The following is a 6,982-nucleotide window of genomic DNA, read 5'->3' on the forward strand; positions in this document are numbered from 1 at the left end:
AAAAAATAAAAAAAAAATAAGAGGTCTTTTGTATCCATTCAGCAAGTCTGTCTAGTGGCAGGGAGGAAACTCAGATACTAGAGAGAGTAAACCCAGGGGTAATAGGGGGTGGGTAACAGGGCAAGGGAGGGAGGGGGACGGGAGAGAAAAAAAAATGGTATATTTAATGGACACAGAAAAGAAAAGCTATTTTGAATGATCATGTATGTGGTCACGTCTTTGTCTTGACTAAGATGCACAATATTTGTGCTGGGAAAAGCCATGGTGTACATTGTAAAGATGTACAATGATTAAATATAAGTAACAATAATAGTAATAAGTGAACAAAAACATCTTAAAATGAATGGGTTAGGGGCCAGCAGATGACATGATGGGTAAGGGGCTGGACTCCCACTTGGCAGACCGTGGTTCAAGTCCTGGATCTGCTTCTCACTTTCCCTCTCACTCTCTGTCTCTCTCTAGGTCAAATTAAAAAGCAACAATAACGGGACCAGTAGGTGGTTTGGTTCAGGTGCTTGACTCCCTCATGGCTCCGTGTGGTTCAAATCCAGGACCTGGCAGCTCACTTTCTCGCTTGCCTTTCCTCTCACTCTCTGTCTCTCTCTGGTCAAATTAAAAAATAATAATAATAATGATAGTAAACCCAATAAATGACTTTTTAAAAACAACAACCATCATACATAAAATTACACAAATCATTCTGTTAGAAAAAGAATTCGATTATTTAAAGAAAAGATCACTAAAACACAAGAAACCACCTGTCTTCTGCTCTCTCCTATTTGAATTCTCTCCCCGCTCCTCTGTTGACTTATTCAAGCTTCCGGGGTGACAGGTATTATGCCGTTTTTCAGGGAGAAAATCGACCGTGAGCATTTATCACTTTCACCACTGTGGGGGGAATATAAGGGAAACGATCTTATAAAACATACTGAGAGACCACCTCCGAGAAAGCCATGTGGTTGGCAATGGCCAGCAAGGATGTATGAGGTAGACGGTTTTCTTCAACTTCAGCACTGAGGAACCTTAGAAGCTGTCGTTGCCGCGGGATTCGCCGGCAGTTCAATGCCGGCTCAACGACTAGATGTTCCAGATGCTTTGGATGAGGTCTCACTGCCTAAGGTATTGTTAAATCCAAGTATTAAGAATCACTTGAGGGGGAACCAGCAGTTGGCGTCATGGCTATGTCGCTGGACTCCCACGTAGTTGACCACACTTTGCGTCCCGGACCCGGTGGCTTAAACTCACGCCGGGCGTGTGTGCGTGCGTGCCCAAGATCCCGAGAGGAGAATGGAGGAGAAGGGATTGCGGCGTGACCATCCCCCCTGGGGGGTGATTTCTCACTTTCTGTCTCTCTCTGTCTTTCTGCTGACTGTATATGCCCTATAGCAAAAACCTCTCAAAAAAAAAATAATAGGTATGGAAGTTAAGGCTCTGGACTCCCACGTGGCTGACGGTAGTCTGAGTCCTGGGCCCAGGATTAGAAAAATCATGCTGGGCACATGTGCATGCATGCCTAAAATCCACAGAGGAGAATAGACGAGAAAGGAATACACTTTGGCCATCCTCCCCAGGGGTGATTTCTCACTTCTCTCTCTCTCTCTCTCTCTCTCTTTTCTCTCTCTCTGTCTCTCCAATGAGTGCATGCACACTCTGGCAAAAACTTAATAACATTTACCAAAAAAGCAAAACACACTTCACAGCAAAAAAAAAAAAAAAAAACCTCTTTTTTTTTTTTTTTTTAAACAGGGGGAGCAAACAATGCTAACAGTACTGTTGTGGGTTTTGTTTGTTTGTTTGTTTTTAGAAATTTTTGCTATAAGTCATGTGCACTTGCTGGACAGACAGAGACAAAAAGTGAGAAATCACACCTCTCCCCCAGAAAGGATGGCCATGCTGCGATCCCTTCTCCTCCATTCTCCTCTGAGGACTTTGCACATGCATACATATTCACCCAGTGTGAGTTTCAAGCTTCCGGGTCTGGGACTCAAACCGCAGTCGGCCACGTGGGAGTCCAGAACCTTAACCACTACACCACCTGCTGGCCCCTCAAGGTATGAGTGAGAATAAGGGGTCTCTGCTGTGCAAGAGATGGTCTGATGTCACCCTCTGAGTGGAAGTGCCTTTTCCTACATAGAGTGGTGCTGTCTTGGTGTGGTCACCTCCTTCGGTTCCTGGACCCTGCTGAGAACCAGCAAACTCCACCTATACCCACCTACCCCATCTTTCCTTGGTGACCCTAAAAGGGCATCAACTCCTGTGAGGTTGGAGCGATGGGAGAGACTGACAGACCTCTTCAGAGATCCCTAATAGTGAGCTGGGGTGGGGGGCTCTCCCACGGGCCATGGGCAAGGGGATACTCACTCATCACTCCCTCCTTGGAGAGAAGAGACAAGATGATGTTCTGGGGCCAGTTGTCCAAGTTCCCAGGGGGCTGTTCTCCTTTCCTGCCTAAGCCCATTTACATCTACACTCAAGGTTCTGCCTCAAGCTCTATGACTCCAGTCTACACCTGTGTCTTGGTAGACCAGATGGTTGATCTGTTAAAGCCGAAGGCAATAGAGAACATTTTTATGCATTTTATAGATTTTTTTCTTTCTTTCTTTCTTTCTTTCTGAGTACTCTTCTCAGTGTGAGTTAACTGTCTTTTTGATGAAGTGTCTTTTTAATTCCTCTTTGCACTGGGGATAGATCACTAAACATAAAAGTCTACCCAGAACCCATACGTTTCCTACCATTGGATAAGAGAGTCCCTTGGCCTGTTGCTGGAAATTTAAAGACAGGCCAGAGACAGATTTGTGAAAGTTCTGCTCGAGGGCCCCGTACTCAAACATATGTCTCTGCAAATGGGCCATATGGCATGGTCTTGACAGAGGCAGAATTCCCGGGGAATTGTGCGGGTTTCCCTAAAGACTAAAGTTCAGCAAATGCTATCAGAGCTGCTGCACAGACTTCACGGCTGGCCAGCCCTCCAGTATATCAAGCAGTTAGCTCCACATCGACATGCTGAACCCCACTTCTCCTTTCTGTTGCTGGCTGCGTTTTCCTGGGACTCCATCCTTGAGGGACAGCTGCTGCTTTGCTTGGTGCATGCAGCGTGGTGGACTTACCCCACGTTGGAAGCGTGGATAATGAAAGGCATGTGTGACCCAGTGACACGCTACCCTGCATTCTTCATACCTACCGAGAAGCATACCTTTCCCCTGACTCTCCTGGCTGTAAAACTTCCCAGGACCCTGAGAATCTCAGTCACCAATACAAAGAGAAAAATATGTAGAAAGATGCTCTGGCTGGCAAACCTTTGATTGACTTCAATGAACACTGGGGTTCCATTTTTCAATGGGAAACAGGCAATGTCTTTTTTTTTAATGAATTATTTAATTTTGGGACCAGCAGTTAGGATAATGGCTATGTCACTGGACTCCCATGTAGCCGACCGTGGTTTGAGTCCCAGACCCAGTGGCTTAAACTCATGCTGGGTGTGTGTGCATGCATGCCCAAGGTCCCGAGAGGAGAAGGGATTGTGGCATGGCCATCCACCCTGGCGGGCGATTTCTCGCTTTCTGTCTCTCTGTCTCTCTCTGTCTGTCTGGCGAGTGCACACGCCCTATAGCAAAAATCTCTCCAAAAAATAAATTAAAAATAATACATAAAGGAGAGCACAAGAAAGGGTCTCTCAGAGAAGGGACACTTGAAGGATGAGAAATCGTTGAGAGCTGAGGAATGAAGAACTAAAGCACAGGCAGTATTGATGGTGAATGGAGATGAAGAGAAAGACTGGGGGAAATGATCGCATGGAAGAACATGGTGTTTACTCAAAGGATCCCTCGGCATAAACATGCATTTCTTCGTTTGCTTATTCATCCATCCACCCATTCACTAATCTACTCTGTATTTATCTATCTATCCATCCAACCTGTTTTCTTGCATCCACCCATCTACCCAATAATTCATCCACACATTGCTTCATCAGTTCACTCAGCCACCATTTTATTTATACAATTATTTTATTTCATTTCATTCATTATCCTCATTATTTGGAAAGTTTGAACAGATAGAGACAGGGGAAGTGAGAAAGCAAGCCAGCAGGTCCAGGACTTGAACCATGGTCAGCCATGTTGGAGTCCAGCGCCCCACCTACCATGCCGCCTGCTGACCCCCGCTCATTCACCCTTCTATTTATCCGTCTACCTACACATCAACCCCTCCCTGCATTTTACTCATTCATCCTTCCACATCTCTCTCTATCTACTCACTCACCCATTCATTATCTATCTTGAGCCTGAAAGGACTTAAGGTGGACTAGGAAGACACACGATATACACAGAGAAAATACAAATGAAACAGTTAAATAATAAACCAAGAAGTCAGTAGGTGGCCTGCTGGTTCAAGTGCTGGACTCCCACATGGCCGACCATGGTTGGAGTCCCGGACCTGGCGGCTTGCTTTCTCACTGTCCCTTGCTTTCTGGTGAGTGCACATGCCCTAAAGCAAATTTTAAAATAATAACAATAATAAATAAAATTAAATAAATAATTCTTAAAAGAATAGAAGGTTATCGCCAAAGTAGGTGAAGATGAAAAGGAGAGAACTAGAAAAAGGCCATAAGACAGGACCAGGGACTCTGTCCCCATGTGCATTCCCTAGGGCCATATGCATGGCCTACCTGAAGGCCATTTGCCTGGTCTCTTAGGATGTTGGGTTGTTGCGTGGGTCCCCAAGTGGCCTCTCTATGAACCTAAATTTCTACCACCTCAAGTCTAAAGGAGGGCATCGCTGAAGTCTTTCACTGTACTCTGCACCAAATATTTGATGACATTTGAGTAGACATTGACAAAACACAATCCATCTTCCCATTCCCTCTTTGTCAGCATGCATCATGAACTGCCTGGTTAAAGAATGAGCCCCCCACCAGCAGATGGCCTAATGGTTACGTCACTGGGCTCCCACACAGGCAGCCTCGGTTCAAATCCCGGACCCGGGGGCTTAAAACACACTGGGTGCACGTGCGTGTGCGCCCAAGATCCCGAGAGGAGGATAGAGAAGGGGAAGATGTCTTGCTTTCTGTCTCTCTGGCAAGCGCATGTGCCCTCAAGCCAAAATCTCTCTCTAAAAAAAAAAAAAAAGAAAAGAAAAAAGGCAAGTTGGCTTACTCGTGCTTTCTCCTGAAAATGCATTGTACTCCTGTGCTGTTGGCGGCATTTACCACAGGAAACTGTATACGTAACATTTAGCCAAAACTAAACACCTCTGCAAAATGCCTCAATATAGATGGCTTCATTACCTTCCAATCAGCCCGAAAAGAACGCACCAATAGGTTGTAGAACCGCAGGGGCGTCCGCCATCAGAAGGCGTTCCAATGATGGCCCTGAGCCCAAATCCCAGGGAATCAAAACACAGTTAGGCAGCCACTACATCCCATTATAAAACATCATCATCGCTTTCAGACTCTTTTTTTTTTTTTCTCTCCCCCAGAAAATAAAGACTTGGGCACAGGAGGCCATCACCTAAGCAGTTTCCATCCCAGGGTCGTTATTCTTTATGGAGGTGCTAACTAGACGCATCATTTTACAAATCCCAAGTTCACCTTCGAAATACATGCTCTCGTCCTTCGGGGGAAAGTTAATCAAAGTTGTAAAAGTGCTTTATTCCATATCTTTATTTTTCCCCACAGGGATGAGGGAATAAAAATGTGATGCATTAGAGGAATGTCAGAGACTGGCTAAAGAAACCTTGAAGTGCCATTGTCACACGCTTGTGCTCCGCAAGGGTACACGCGGACATGACTCCTTTCCGGGAAAACGATCACCTTCTGTGTTTTCATGAGAAGAGCACGCCTTCTTGGGAGGAAATTCTGCTCTGCCTACAGCCTGACGTCTTCATGCTACGTTGACCTTTGCATATGGAACTGAAAATGAAAAGGAAATTGAAATCCGAGGGGGGGAGATGGCGTGATGGTTAAGGTACTGGATTCCTACATGACTGATCATGGTTCAAGTCCCAGACCTGGCAGCTTGTTTTCTCAGTCTTCTTCTCTCTCTCTCTGTCTTTCCCTCTCTCTGGCCAAATTGAAGAATAATAATAAATAAATAAAACTAAAAAAAAAAAAATCGGGGGTGGGGGCAATGGGTGGCACAGTGGTTTGGCTGCTGGACTCCCACATGGCTGACTACCGTTCGAATCCCAGACTTGATGGCTTGCTTTCTCCCTTTCCCTCTCTCTCTCTCTCTCTGGTCAAATGAAAATAATCACACAAATAAATAAAATTAAATAAATAATTCTTTTAAAAAAGGAAATTGATAGAGCCAGCCGATGGTGTTATGATTAAGGGCGCTGGACTCCCACATGGCTGAGTTCAAGTCCTGGACCTGGCAGCTTTCTCTCTCTCTCTCTCTCTCTCTCTTTCTCCCCTCTCTGCTCAAATTAAAATAAATAAATAAAGTTAAATAAAACTTAAAAAAAATAGAAAAAAAAGGAAATTGGACAATGTCTTCTGTGGGCTTATTAAAATTGCCTGAAACTGTTATTAAAACCGCACAATGCCCGTGGCAGAGAAGGCGAGGATGGTATCCATTATTGGTAGCTTCCGGCCTCTTCTGGAAACCCCAGAATCAGTCCACACGGGCTGTTTTCTCCAGGACACAGACGGCGTTTCTGTTTTGTAGCCACGTTCTAGCACCTTTTCTGGCCATGCAGTGGCTATCCATCCGTCCTCGCTGAATGCATGAGGGAGAGGATCCAGCAATGAACCATCACCCCCGGAATGAAATACAGACCACACCAGGCAATCGTAATATAATATTATTAAAAAACTACACCTGGATTTACAAGTTGTTTGAACCAAAAATACATACTTGAATTCTGTGTTTTGTTTTGTTTTGTTTTTTTCCCACAAGCTTTTTGAAGTCCCCTCACGTGTGGGTATGGGTGTATGCATGTGTGTGTGTGTTCATTCATTGTGTATATATATATATATATATATATA

At 44.8% G+C, this 6,982-nt stretch overlaps 1 long non-coding RNA gene across 1 annotated transcript in view; it reads left to right on the forward strand.

Annotated features, from left to right (window-relative positions):
• The window catches only part of LOC106734801 (uncharacterized), a 173,462-nt gene extending 167,506 nt beyond the window's left edge, over positions 1-5,956 (forward strand). The window contains exon 3 of the long non-coding RNA XR_001370350.1: positions 5,672-5,956. This is a non-coding gene — a long non-coding RNA (uncharacterized LOC106734801). The remainder of the gene's footprint in view (positions 1-5,671) is intronic.
• Positions 5,957-6,982: the final 1,026 nt, after the last annotated feature.

The sequence above is a fragment of the Tupaia chinensis genome, unplaced genomic scaffold (assembly GCF_000334495.1).
Source record: "Tupaia chinensis unplaced genomic scaffold, TupChi_1.0 Scaffold000222_1, whole genome shotgun sequence".
Classification (NCBI taxonomy): Eukaryota; Metazoa; Chordata; class Mammalia; order Scandentia; family Tupaiidae; genus Tupaia; species Tupaia belangeri.